This window comes from Palaemon carinicauda, chromosome 9 (genome assembly GCF_036898095.1).
Source record: "Palaemon carinicauda isolate YSFRI2023 chromosome 9, ASM3689809v2, whole genome shotgun sequence".
Classification (NCBI taxonomy): Eukaryota; Metazoa; Arthropoda; class Malacostraca; order Decapoda; family Palaemonidae; genus Palaemon; species Palaemon carinicauda.
This window is the reverse complement of record NC_090733.1, coordinates 40330683-40345682: the sequence shown is the minus strand read 5'-3', so window position 1 is coordinate 40345682 and position 15000 is coordinate 40330683. Positions and strand designations below refer to the sequence as shown.

The 15000-nt window shown below is 39.4% G+C and overlaps 1 long non-coding RNA gene across 1 annotated transcript in view; it reads right to left on the bottom strand.

The window, feature by feature from the left end:
* The window catches only part of LOC137646970 (uncharacterized), a 295885-nt gene that overhangs the window by 96820 nt on the left and 184065 nt on the right, over nucleotides 1-15000 (bottom strand). The window lies entirely within an intron of this gene.

Sequence of the window (15000 nt, the reverse complement as noted above, 5' to 3'; positions counted from 1 at the left end):
TTTTGAAGAGATAACAAGATCTTTAGATGCTTTAAAGAAACAAAAAAGTAATAAATTGGGGAGTGGAAAAAGAAAGGGCCATTAACCATTTGAAAGTTGCCTTAACTAGCAATGACTTACTCGTATAGAATTGATCTCCCATTAAAAGTGACAGCAGATGCAAGTAGCATGGTTATTGGTGGCATAATTTCTCAACGAGATGATTAAGGTAGAGAGCTAGCCATTTCTTTTGCTTCCGGGTCATTAAAAGGGGTAGACAAAAATTATAGTATATTCGATCAAGAGGCATTGGCTATACATTGGGTTCTAGAGAGGCACCGGTTCTTTTTACAAGGTCAGACAATTGAGTTGCATCATTACATTATTTATTTAACAAAGGTGACTCGACATCTAGACCAGCAAGATGGATTGAAAGATTTCTAGAGTTTAACATAAAGAAGTTTGACTACATACAAGGCAAAGCTAACAAGGTAGCTGATGCTCTCTCTAGAGGTGCAGTAGTATGAGTAACAGATCGGATGCAAAAGATGAATGAGTGCCCTGTTGATGCAGGTGTGATTGACTTGGAAGGTTGAGACATAAAGGAAGTCCAAGAGGGACAGAAAAAAGAGGAATGGATGGAAAGAGTGTGAGCAGTGATTAAAAGGGAATCAGAGAGTTATTCATACTTTTCTGAATGTGCCTCGTTATAATTTGTTTTATAGAGAATGATATCTTATATCGTGCTTATGGAAGAAGGGAGGGGAATTATATGCACGGGTAGTTCTTCCCACCTCTTTAATTAACCGAGCCATCCACATTGTACATGCAAGTCCATATGCACAGCATTTACGGATTGACAGAGCATTAAGGAGAGCATGAGAATCATTCTTTTGGTTAGGAATGAGAAAATCTATAGATAATTATATAAAATGTTGTCATGCCTCTGTTTCAAAGAGCATAAAAACACTGTACCGGAAGCTGGAAAGTGGCCTGTGATTCCTGTTACATTTTATAGGGTGCATAGGAAAGTGGTAGGACCATTTAATACTGGTATAACACAGTATATATGTGTATTTGTGGATGCATTTACTCGTTACACTCTTACTTACGTAATGTTGAATAAATCAGAAAATTCATTAGGCCAGGCGCTGTGCTCTTTCATTACTAGGTTTGGTTGCCAGAAAATCTTGATAAGTGATAGTAGTCTCGAGTTTATAAATAAGGTGGTGAAATCAGTCACAGACTTGATGAAATAGAAAAGTTTCCAGCGACCACATATAGGTCTTCAGCTAATGGCCTAGTTGAATCGCATAATAGGGAAGTGGTGCGAATTTTACGTTACTTAGTGGCTGATGCTACCCTTCATTGGCACACCATGCTTCCTACAGCTGAGCTAGCTTTGAACATTGCATATAATGCCTCGCTCAGGGACAAGCCTTTTTTTTTAGTGTATGGACAGGATCCTGTGTTACCATATACAGTCCTCATTAATTCGCAACGGTTGCCAAATTATTCAATTGAGTAATACCGTGTCTATTTACTAAATCTTTAGGGGAGAGTAATGAGCACCACTGAAAGGTTTTTCAAAAGAGCTAATGAAAAATACAGCTCAAAATATGATTGTTGGTTCAAAACTGCACTGGTAAAAGTATTTGCGGGCGATTGTGTGTATTTGAAACGATTACAACCTAGGAAAGAACTAGAGCCAGCATATTTGGGGCCTTACCCAGTAAAAATTTTTAAGTCTAACACAAAAGTAATACAAAGCATTATCAATGATGCAGTGCCTGAACATCATCAGGCGTACATACATGTGGTGTTGGAAGAGGTAATTTTCAAAAGTGTTAATCAGATTGTACCTCCTCATCCCTGCATCCTTGAGTTGATGAGTAGGATTTTTTTTTTTTTTTTTTTTTTGCTGTTGTTGTTTGAACAGACCTCGTTTCTTCTTCTGACGGGTTCTAAATAAACATATGATAATAATGTGTTTTTATGTTGGTGTTTAATGAATAAGTAAAGTTTTGTGATAATTTTGCTGAGTGTAGTAATATGTATGACATACTGCTGAATGAACCTAAAATGAACCTTAAATAGGTCAGGTGTAATCTGTCAGGCGGATGCTGTTTTATTAATGTATTTATATGACTTCTGGTTGCAAGAACCAGGGCGGTTCCCGAAGGGCAAGTGGCTACGTGATTAAAGTTTAGCCTAGAGGAAAGGCAGTGGTAGAGAATGTGTACATGTGAGTACCTTATACTTAGAGTTATAAGAGAAGGGAGGGAAGATGAATTATTTTCTTGAAAAAAACTGTTAGTGGCTACCAATTGATAGTTACTAGTGCAAGTGTAGTAGTTCTTTTAAAAATGACGAAATGGTGGTGGTGATTTGTGTTGCAAAATTGTGCTGTAAAACCGGAAAAGTAAAATCGAGGGATGAAGGAATATCTATTCCTACCATTGTACTGCCCATAAGGCCGGTATTGCCCGCAACCAGAGGGAGGTTATTGATGAGGTTGTATAATAATGATATTGATATGCTTATTTTTTCACTTTGGGTATTCTGTATTTTAGTTGCAGAGGTCATAAGAGGGAAATGAGAGAGATAATTTCACAATATATTGTGTACATTTTTACATGCAATATTTCAGTTTTAATTTTTTTTTTTTTTTTTTTGGAAGATGTTTATATTTCTGGGTGATTTCTATGTATATATTTTGTGCTGTATTTCTGTCTAGTACAGGCCATGCCCTATTCCGGGTTGGAGTGTCCTCCTTATATCAGAGACTAGAGAGGGCGAGTACGCACCTCCTCCTGGAGTGAGTAGCGTATGGGGGGGGGGGGGGCGAGTAATGTCCCAATCGTTGTATGCAAAATATGTAGAAGTAAATGTTTTATGCAAGGATATTAATAACCTTTTTAAGAGTACTATGCCTTTCATAAATGGTGGTGCGTGGTCACTGAACTCTGTTATAGGTCACGTGTCTTAAGTAAGATAAAGGGACGTGTTGTAAACCTATTAGTGACAGCATAATTTCATCATAATGCATATTTCTATAAAATCAAACCACTCGGCATATTGACAGAGCAACATTGCGTTTACTTGTCAAAGGGTGAGCAGTACCTCTAGAGTGATCATAAGAACAAGTAGGTACTCATCTGAGAGTATTGGGCTGTGTAAAATGTATTCACAAACCTGTTTGTAATAAAGTGAAAAGACCCATGTTCCAATGTCTCATTATCCATCGACATGGGACATATGTATATATATATATATATATATATATATATATATATATATATATATATATATATATATATATATATATATATATATATATATACAGAGAGAGAGAGAGAGAGAGAGAGAGAGAGAGAGAGAGAGAGAGAGAGAGAGAGAGAGAGAGATATTTATACACACACACACACACACATATATATATATATATATATATATATATATATATATATATATATATATATATATATATATATACATATATATATATATAAATATATATATATATATATAAGGGATTTTGTCATAGGAAAAATCTATTTATGGGTGACATGGCCATGTCGTCCTGATGGAAGTTCCCTTCAGCGGCTTCCTACTGTATGATATTTCTGCGAGTAATATTACAAGAGAATTACCGCCATGTATCACAGGGTTCTAACCCCCGAAACGACTATCCCTGGATATCGAGTATAATCAGGGACGTATCCTAAGATAACTATAGATATCTACACCCCAAATAGACTTTACCCAGCCTAATCATCTGAGGGGAAGGATAAGTGAGGAGCCGTTACATATCCTACCACCTTTTGTTGCTCCAATACGACCCTGGCGCTTCATTCCACATCGCAGCAAAACTACTGTTAAATAGAAGCCTCCTACAAGAAATTGGGGTGGGAGAAAAAGTAGTAATAGGCCGGCCATCAGGACGACATGGCCATCTCACCGAAAAATAGATTTTTCCTACGTCAAAATCCCTTTTTTGGGCTCGATCTATGTTGTCCTGATGGAAGTTTACCAGAGAATGACATATTACTCGGTAGGAGGCTTTGAATAAAAGTCCTCATACCAAAAAAATGCTAACTGTCTTGCTCCGACAAAGCATAGGTATCAATTTCTACTTTTATTTTGAACCGTAATAAAACTGTTTTTGAAAAGTATGATGGTCTTCTAAGGAGAGAGAGAAGGGTCTGGCTATCACTTTCCCCCATGGTGAAGATCTCTTACATTAGTGGTGAGATGTCAATCCACTAAAACTGTAATAAGCTCAGTGAGTAAAATGTATGGAACAAAATACCCATCCACAAGGAAATTGTATTGTGTTCAGTGAGGATGGAAAATAACAATGGTACACTAATTTTATTGCCACTAAAAGGAAATTGGGGCTAGAAATAAAAGGCAGGCATCAATATACAGTCTTTTATTACAAAAAAAAACAGAGCAAAGAATTATTACAAATAATATGATAAGCATAAAGATCGTACATCCTCAATATATTTGTATATAAGTTATCATGAGGGAAAAAAATTATTTAACCTGTCATAAAACCCCAGAAGGGGGATTATGATAAAAATAAACAAAATAAGGTAAAAGATAATATATAGTCTTATACCTAAACACATAATTAGAACTATAGTTTAATCGGTTTTAAAGTAGGTATACTATAGAAAAATAGCAGGTGCTATCATGAACAAAAGTTCGTTCCCTTAGACCTCCAGAGAGTGAACACGAATCGCCTGACTATGAATCACCGAAGCTTTTGAACAGATAAGTCATGGAAAACCCAATAGATGGTGCACCGCAAGGACGTTGGGCGCAAAGAGGAATAGGAAGTATTTATTTTTCTAAAGCATTGAGTAATGTCTCCATAATTTGATATCGTTAAAAAGTGATAGATGATTTTGTTGTTTTTGACGTTACTGGGTTTGTGTGTAAAATGTGCTAAATAAATATGAGAATAGAATAATGCTTACAATATCTACATTCTGGAAATGGTATTCTCATATATTATAGTATTTTATCATCAGACACGACCAACCAAGGATCATTACAAAATATTTTAGCTTCATTGTGTATGGGAGTGTTTTATACTGCAAGTCGCCTATCGTAAAAACAGAATAAACATTTGTAGAAGCAAGTCTACAATTTGTTTTTTATTTCACTTGCATTATCAATGTAGTAATGTAGTAACCACAAACTATATTTTCATATGCAAATATACATAGATCTGTCATATTGCATAATTGGGCCAACATTCCGAGTGAAGGTGGCCGATATGGGGTATGGCAACCGAATGAAATTTTAGAAACTAAAATTATCACCATACTTATTATTTTTTTTTCCAAAATATAATACAAAATTTAGATATTTCCACGAATGTAATATTTCCATATTATGTAACAAGATAGAAAAAAGTCAGAGGATTATTTTAAGAGCACAACAATAAAAACAGGAACAAAATATGAAAGATTGTATGTTACCGGGAAAGTGGTAATCTAAATCACATAAAAATCAAACGATCTTTTCAGTGATTGTTGTTTGGCAGTTTCATAGGTGGTTTAAGGTTAAGACAATGAAAACGAGCTAAGAAATTAATATTTTTTTGCTAGTCCAATTGTGAGTATTGTTAATGTAATTTATAATGCCATGGTCATGAACACTTTTAATCTACAAACAATATTATAGATTTGGCACTTTTTTAAATCAACATGACCATCTGCACCAAAGTTTATGAAGCTACCCAGGGTGGTGAAAAGTGAACCTTTCGTAGCAGGTGACTTCACACACACTGCAGCCAGTCTTGTTGCACACTCTACCTTCTGCTGCTATTGACCAGAGCCACGCGGGACTCTGAAAAGTTGTAGGCTAAAAATCCTTCCATAAATATTGCTTTTATTCCAGTATTTGAGATAATGAAGTTGATATCTCTAATACATTTGTGTATATAGATTTATCACTCTACTATAACAGCAATGCCTGAGGGACGCACAAATTCCACAGAGGTGATTGCTGAACGAGGAAGAATTATCGGATTATGGGAAAGTGGATTGATAGTGGCAAACATTACTCATCGAATTGGGAGAAGCACCAAAATGATCAGGAAGTGGAACCCCCAGTGGGAGGAGGAGCGCTCCGTGAAAACCAGGCCTCGAAGTGGAAGGCCACGTGCAACCTTGACAAGGATAGATACCCAGATTGTAGCAGCCTGTAAAATGCATCCTATGAGGACGTCGGTTCAGCATACTAGAAATTTGAGGTTAAACTGCCATCCCATGACCTTGAGACGAAGACTCAATGAAGCAGGGATTCGCTGTCATATCCCATCATACAAGGGAATGCTTACTCCTGCACACTAGGAATGTCGCCTTGGGTTTGCTTTGAAACGCCTTCCGCATGACGAAAATTACTCGAGTAATATAATCTTTACTGATGAGAAGGTGTTTCAGTCAGTGGCAGCCCGAGCTAGGCGACCTAACACACGCTATCAGGAGAATCACATCCATCACTAAGCGATGAGTGGTAGTGTGGCAGTATCATTCTTGGATAGATGTGGGGATATGGACCTGGCGAACTTGTCAAGATCGACGGCCGCTTCACAGGAGAAAAATACGTCGAAATCGAGGAGCAAGTGTTACTTCCAACAGTTCGGATAATGGTAGTTCTTGCTCCTGGTTTAGGTAAGTTGGTGCACGATCAAATTCCCATCCATAAGAGCCGCGTGGTGAATAACTGGCTACAGGATCATCCTGAAATTGAAGTTTTGGAGTGGCCATCGAAAGGATGCGACTTGAACCCAATTGAACACCTTTGGGCTATGATGGTTCGGGAATGGGACGTTGGGAAACTAAAGCCAATGACATGTGGGAGAGTGTCCGTCGACGTCAACTACTTTGCATGAATCTTGTAGATTCCATACCCAATCGTCTGCGTGATGTCATCGATGCAGATGGAGGTTGGACATCATACTGAAGTATTGTGTGTAGATACTAATAAAATATTAGCAAAAAATATGGTTCTTATTAAACTCCATTTTTACTTCACTACTGATTAATACACAATGTTCTCGAAGATCGTGCATGATACAAAGCTCAGAGCAAAAATTTTACGTTCTTCAATGAAAGTGATAATGTCAAAATCCAATTAATGACCAAAAAAAAAATCAACTTGGTGAATTGCTAAGGAATTGCCTAACACACTGTATGCAAACAATAGAGGTTTTAAGAATAACTTTTAGTCAAATTTATCTTTAGATTTTGTAAAGAAAAGACATTTTAAATATTATTAAAAGTTATTTTTGTGAAATAGAAAGAGGGACTTCAAAGAATATGCTAATTCCAAGAAAAGGAGGAAACATAATAAGTAATAAAGTTGACGACCAGGAGTACAACACTTTAGACACAATATCTGCTATCTAAAATAGGACCCATGAAGTAAGAATAAACACTGATAGAGTTGAAATGTGCATCCTAAGATGGATTATATACTAGCCAGCCTAACTCGCAAAAGTTTCCAGTAGTGTTTAGTAACCCTCCCTATATGACAAAAAAGAGTCTGGGAATGGCGAAAAACCCCTGACACTGCCTTTCCATGATAGAGAAATTGAATTCCTACAATAGCATATAAAATATCAATAAAAAAGGTCGTTAACGCATTTCCATTAGCTCTTCATACAAGAGCACTGGAAAACTACTTGGCCAAAAATTTCCGGCAACAAAGCATCGTAAAAAAATGTCAAGCTATTTTTTAAACTAATAAGTATATCTGCTTTGCTATTGACAGGGTGATAATATGAAAGTGGTAACATGAGGCTTGTTTTACGATGTTGTTAATGTAGTACAGAAACTAAAAGCTACTCTCTCTCTCTCTCTCTCTCTCTCTCTCTCTCTCTCTCTCTCTCTCTCTCTCTCTCTCTCTCTCTCTCTCATTATTTTGAATATTTGTAACTTCATTAAAAATTTTTTCTCTTTCAGCCTTTCTCTCTTGCTACTAAATATCAATTATGGTGAAAGTATCTTCATATTTCATATTGACTTAATATATGTCAAATTACCAAAAAAAAAAAAAAAAAAATCCGTATTTTCAAGTGTCCGAAAACGGGCATTGGGTGTTATACCCCATATCGCCCACCTTCGCTCAGAATGTTGGCCCATTTACGCAATATGACAGATCTATGAATATTTGCATATGAAACTGCAGTTTGTGCTTACTACATTAATAACGCAACTGAAATAATAAATCAAATTGCCGACTTATTTCTACAAATTTTTTTGTTTTTACGATAGGTGACTTGCAAATTATAAAACACTTCCGTACACATTTAAGCTAAAACGTTTTGTAATGACCCTTAGTTGGTCATGTTTGTTGATAAAATACGATAATACACGAGAATGCCAATTCAAGAATGTAGATATCGTAAGCATAATTTTATTCTCATATTTATATAGCATATTTCGTTAAGTGCTCATTTTATGCGCAAACCCAGTAACAAAAAAAATCATCTATCACTTTCTAACGATATCAGATTATTGAGACTTTACTAAAAGCTTTAGAAAAATATATACTCCCTATTCCTCTGTGCGCCCTATGTCCTTGCGGTGCTCCATATATTAGGTTTTCCATGACTTATTTGTTCAAAAGCTTCGGAGATTCATAGTCAGGCGATTCATGTTCACTCTCTGGAGGTCTAAGGGAACGAACTTTTGTTCACTATAGTACATATGTTATTCAGAGAAACGAAATTCAATCCTGAAAACCCAAAACAAAATTTTTTATTCATGATCATGAAACAAAAACTGACAGTTTACTCATTAAAAGAAATAAGCTGGAAGAATGCACAGGGACCCACTTGAGAGCTACGTCGTTGCAGCGGATTTGATAACACTACCCGCTGCCACCACAAAATGACATATTTCTTCCAATTGTATCATATAATGCTTGAAGGACACCCTGGTGGACTTCCAACCAGTATAAGCCTGTAAACCCTCAAAGGACATATACTGAAAGAAGTTAAGTGAGGAAGCCACTCTCCTGGGTCATGACCCAATGGTTACTAGCCGGGTTCGCTCTTCTTATAAAATATGCCATCTTTGCTCTCACTTGTTTCAAAGACAAATCTGATCCCACTGTTTCACCCTTAAATAACTGACCACCTTTAAAATTATCTGTTCTGAATAGATAAGCCTTTAAACACTGCACTGGACACAGGGTGAGATCACTTACGAGGGGAACTATTTTCCCTGATCCCCATCTTTTACAGGGAAGCTCATATTTAGCCAAGAAGGTAGGATCAGAATATTAATTAACTTCACCATTATCTGTAAATTCAATATGACCCTCGTCTCTAGAGCGAGCTAGAATCTCACTAACACGAGCACCAGAAGCCATGGCAATTAGAAAGATCACTTTTTGTGTGAAATCTCGTATAGAAGCAGTTTGATTGTCAATTTCCGAAGCGAATTGTAACACTTTATCCAATGGTCAGGAGATCAGCTTCAGCGGAGCCGACGGTCATAACCTTGCACAAGCTCTCAGAATCTTTTTGAAGAGGTCCGAGTGAAAATAAATATCAAAAGAATATAAAATGGGTCTAGCCAGGGCTGACTTGTGTGATGATATCGTGGAGGACGCTAGACCTTGCGCGTGTAAGTCAATCAGAAACCCCAAACAAAAATCCATAGTGATAGAATCTGGATTCGTGTCCTTAACGTACTTAACTCATTTCTTCCACAAGGTTTCATACTGATTCAAAGTAGTGGAAGTTTTATAATTTTTGGCAAACGCTAACTTGTCATGTTGAATTTTGAGCCTTTTTTCTAGGGATAATGAGAAAAAATCATAAGATGGAGGTTGTTCGTTTTCCATGATGAAGCGAAGACAGTCTTCTTCTGTACTTCTTGGGACAGACTCCGGTTGGCCAAGGACACCAACATGGGGTTCATTTCCGTCACTATGGGGTACCAGTTGCTCTTCGGCCATAGATGAGCAATCAATCTGCTGTCCCCCTGAACGATCAAAGGTTGTCCAAAACCTTCATGAGATGATTGAAGGGTGGAAACAGGTAAATCCTCTCCCACTGATTCTAATCCAGGTTCATCCCATCCATGCTCACTGCTGCCAGATCCATATTCGGTGTTACATAGCAAGGAAGTTTCTTGTTGAGACTCGTTGCAAACAGATCCACTCAAAGACCAGAGACTTGACCCTGCATGAAAGAGAATGATTTTCCATCTAGAGACCATTCCGTCTCTGGAGGGTGTATTCGAGATAGGGAGTCCGCCATCACATTCCGTATTCCGTGAAGGTGGGATGCTGACAGAGGCCACCCTTTCCTCTGAGTCAATGTAAAGATGGTGAACATTATATGATTTATTTGGGGAGACCTTGTCCCTTGCCTGTTGATGCAATGGACTATTACTTTGCTGTCGAGGACAAAACTGATGTGAATATTCTTCTTCAAGTGTAACTTTTTGAGGGATAAGAAGACTGCCATAGCCTCCAGAATATTCATGTGGAATTGCTGGAATTTCTGAGACCAACCAACTTGCACTTTCTTGAGTGGCGTATGACACCCCCAACCGTCAAATGAGGCTTCTGTATGAAGAATCACTACCGGAGGAGGAAAGCACAACTGTATTACTTGTGAAAGACTTGTGGCAATAGACCACGGACGAAGTTGCCTTCGAAGTAACACTGGGGTTTTCTTCTGATGGTCCCAGAGAGCTGTGGAGGCTCTCCACTTCCAAACTCTGCTTGCATCCCTGAGCCGTACTTTGATGACAGGGTTCGTTACTGAGGCGTATTGTAAAGAGCCCAGAACCCTTTCCTGACATCGCCTGGTGGTCTTTCCCGACTTGATCAGGGACCGGACTGACTTTGCTATTTCTTTCCCCTTGGAAGGAGGTATGGACAGGGAATGAGATTGTAGGTTCCAATGAATCCCCAGCCACTGGAAAACCTGAGCTGGGTCCAGTCTCGACTTCTTGAAGTTGATGTGAAATCCTAGGGACTGCAGAAACTTGACAACTTGAGAGCTTGCTTCTGTGCACTCTCATGCCGAGGGAACCGACAATAGCCAGTTGTCCAGGTATGCGTATGCCGCTATTTGAATGCCTTTTTCCCGGAGCTGTTGAACGACTGCGTCGATAACTTTCGTGAAAATTCTCGGAGCTATGTTGAGCCTGAATGGCATAGCTCTGAATACATAAGCCTTTCGCTCCAGTCTGAAACCAAGGTAGGGGGAGAAACGTCGAACTATCGGAAGATGCCAATAAGCGTCGGTAGGATCTATAGAGACGGTGTAAGCCTCCCGGGGTAGTAAGTTCCATATCTGCGAAATAGTCAGCATCCGGAACTTGTCGCACTGAACGAACAGGTTTAGACGGGACAAGTTGAGAATAGTTTGAGTTATGATCGAATCTTTGTTTGGCATGCAAAACAGATAACTTTCTTCTTTAACAGGTCTTGCACATATTGTTCCAGATGAGGTGTTGACTTCTGGAAAAATCTCCTGATCTTTGGAGTCTGTCTCTTCCATTTCCAACCCAGTCCGTTGGAAATGACGCTCTGTGCCCATGGACTGAACGCCCACCGGTCCTTGAACAATTTCAGCCTTCCCCCTACCGGAGTATCTGCATTGTTTGAGCTGAGGATGTGCACCCCTACTTCCTCTGGTGCCTCGATGACCATAACTTCTTGAGCTGCAGCCTCTGTCTGATTGGCCTCTACTGCCTCTTTCTCTCTTAGGGGATCGAAAGGACGGCAACCCCTGCTCATACACAGAATTGAAAGCCAGAGACTGTGAAGCCACCGGATGAGGAACGGCAAAGATATTCTGAGGAGCACTGGTAGAAGAAGGAGCAAAAGACCTCCTGAAATAGGTTGGTTTGCAGATCCTTTTTGGTTGAGATCTGACCTCAGGAGTGAAATTTCTCTTTAAAGATATTCCTCACCTCTTGAAAAGGCTGTTACTCTCAGCTGCAGTTTTATCCAAAACACCCTTCACTAACTCTTGGGGAAACAGATCCTTATCCCATATACAAGCGTCAATGAGATGTTTCGGCTCATTACGTATAGTACCTAAAGCAAGTACATGTTACCTACAGACTTTTCAAGCCCTTTAATAAATCATAGAGATCCTTCATAAAGGTAGCTAAATGGGTCTTAGCCAAGAGGGAAAAAACTGGTGCATTAGTAAAATTCCCAATCATCATATCAATTAAATATTGCAGAGACTTCGAGGCTGATAGTCTCTCCCTAGCCTCCAATTCAGCTTCAAGCAGGTGTTCAGGAATCCTAGGCAAATTTTTGCTAAATTGTCGACTGGCTACATCCTTGTCCAATTTACCTTCCGAAAAGGTAAACTGAACATCTATCCAATGGTCAGCATCATGTGGAAGAACGAGCAACACAGTTCTACATTCCTCCAACACCGGAAGAGATTCACCTTCTCGGATGGCCTTTTCTACTGCTACAAAACCCTTCGAAGCAAAGGGAAGAACCATTGTATGTGGAGCTACAAATGTGGGTAACCTTTTACCAAAAGCACCTAGTTGCGTGTTAAGACACCCTGCTGTCTTCATTTCCTTCACTGCCAGGTGCTGGGCTCTAGTCTGTTCTAGAAGGATCGTTTCTTTTGGGATAGTGCTGTGTCTCAATGGGACACATTCGGCCAACCTTACATAGCAAAAAGGATAGGCCTAACTATCTGGATAAAATTCCAGATCGGATATTGCCCTGGAGCCTAACCCTTCTCCAATGTGGAGGATACCCTCTGAGAGTACCGCGTGACCCGCATACCTCCAGGGATTCTGTTGAGTACAAAAAGGTAGCTGAGAAGGCAAGAACTTAGCCTTACCCGGGTCCTCCTGAGATTTCAAAGCCTAAATCTCCTCATGCAATGCTTTGAAGATCATTCTTTGATATTGTTGAGTCCCTTCCACGAAAGCCTTCATGTTAGCTAAAAGGGACATGTCAGCCAAAGTACTTGGAAATCTAGGTGGTTTTGGTTTTACCGGCTCAAGAGGGGGAGGAGGAGGAACAGAAACTGGAGTTGTACCGGACATGGAAGACGTAGTTGTAATTGTAGACATGGAAGCCGTTGTGGTGGTGGCAGGAGAAACAGCGGAAATAACTAAGTCTCTCACAGACGCCACACTATCATCATCCAACTCAGGCAGATAAGAATCATCCATCTGAGGGAGAGGCTCGTCATCTGATTCTACGGTTGACAAAAGAGCAGATTCTCTACCCAGAGATAGGGAGAAAACCGTAGACGTATTGTCCAGATTGAGGCTCATGGCACTTAAAGCCTTATCCATGTGCAACTGGACGGTTGGTATTGGCCCAGGCTGGGAATAGCCCAATACCGTGTCCACTCCGCCTTAGGGAAAAGGATATTCTTCCACTTCATAGATGGAAGGTAAGGAGCCTGCGGGTCAGCATTCTTCTTAAATCCCCTAACCCAGGTACGAAAAGATCTCTGGAGGAACATCCGGTCGTCATCAGAGATATCCTTAAATATCCATCTCGAGTGATGCAAATCTTTGCACACGCTGCAGTCCAGAGGGTCCCAGAAGGAGACTGGACCCTTCCTCCTCCGGCATTTAGCAAGGGTCCTGCAGGTATCATGACCACAGGGATACCTCATGGTCTTGGTACAAATCTGCACCCTGCAGTGCATCTTCTTCAAAGACCCCACCTGTAAGGAGAAAAAGATAAAATATTAGTACAATGGCCTCTTTGAATCACCAAGCTGAAGAGAATGGATTAATAACATTCTATGATGACAACAAAAGGGAGTAGTAAAACTCAAATTGTGTGTAATTGCAATTGGAGAGAAAGTAAGAGGTAAAGAACAAAATATGCAGACCCGTGTTAATGGCATTAGATTGGAAAAATTAGCCGTTAAAAGATATATGTCACCCTTAACAAAAATATATATATGTTTGGTTAAGAACACTAGCTTCTCTATCTCTGCAGAGAAAAAGCTAGTCAGAAGGCAACAAAGTCGCCAACCAAATAGAATATAATATATACACATCAATATTTGAGCAACTGGCCGTAGAAATAAAACTCTAAAAGTGTAACCCATAATCCTACAAGAAAGATGCCTATAAAGGATCCAACTTGTAAGGATACATTTATAAATCCAATCCACACCCTTAAAGGGAACTGGATAAATTGTTAGAAAAGAAACAAATAACAAGAGGTAATGGTCATTTCTAAGTCTAGCCACAGAAGATCTCTTGTAAAAGAGACCTTCATGGCTGACCTACATAGATAAACCTCGCAAGTAGTCGAAGTAACGTCTTTATGTTAATCTGGAATTGTACTCCTCAACATATAATAGGGCACTCACCTTGTAAAAGGCAGTCTCAAAGAAAGGGTAAAATGTATGCTATAAAGGTAGAAATATTGCCGTAAGTAACGGCACACTTAGGTAACAGCATTCTCGTCTCCAAGGGCTCTCCCAAAGCAGAGGCATAAAACCATTCCCCTATAACGGGTTAGACCTGCCGCCAGTAACGACAATGTCGGTAAACATGGCGGCAAAGTCAAACGACAATAATTTCCACTGAAATGTAATGCCATATAAAGAGGCTGTGACGCTATAGGTGACACCGCCGTAAATAGCAACGCATTGCTATTGTATGCTTAAGATTAGGAATACCATCGGAGACAACAAAGCCGTAAATACCAGGACTGCTATCAGCCCAAAAACTTACTCTTAATAAAGGGGAATGCTGACGGCTCTGGAGGGCCAGAACCCCGAAGGGACTTGGCCTCTCAAGAAAAGCAATTGCAAAAACACAGCATCATATAAACAAAACTAAGGTCGATGTCAGTAACGGAAAAACCAAGCGCAAACGTAGGTAACGACATGGGATTATAAAACCAAGTCAAATGCTATTCGATCTTAAATTCCCAGAGGTTAGGAAACGGCAGAACACAGGAGTCAGCGCACCGACATTTTGAGCTCGTCCTTCGCAAAGGGGAACTCGATAGAAC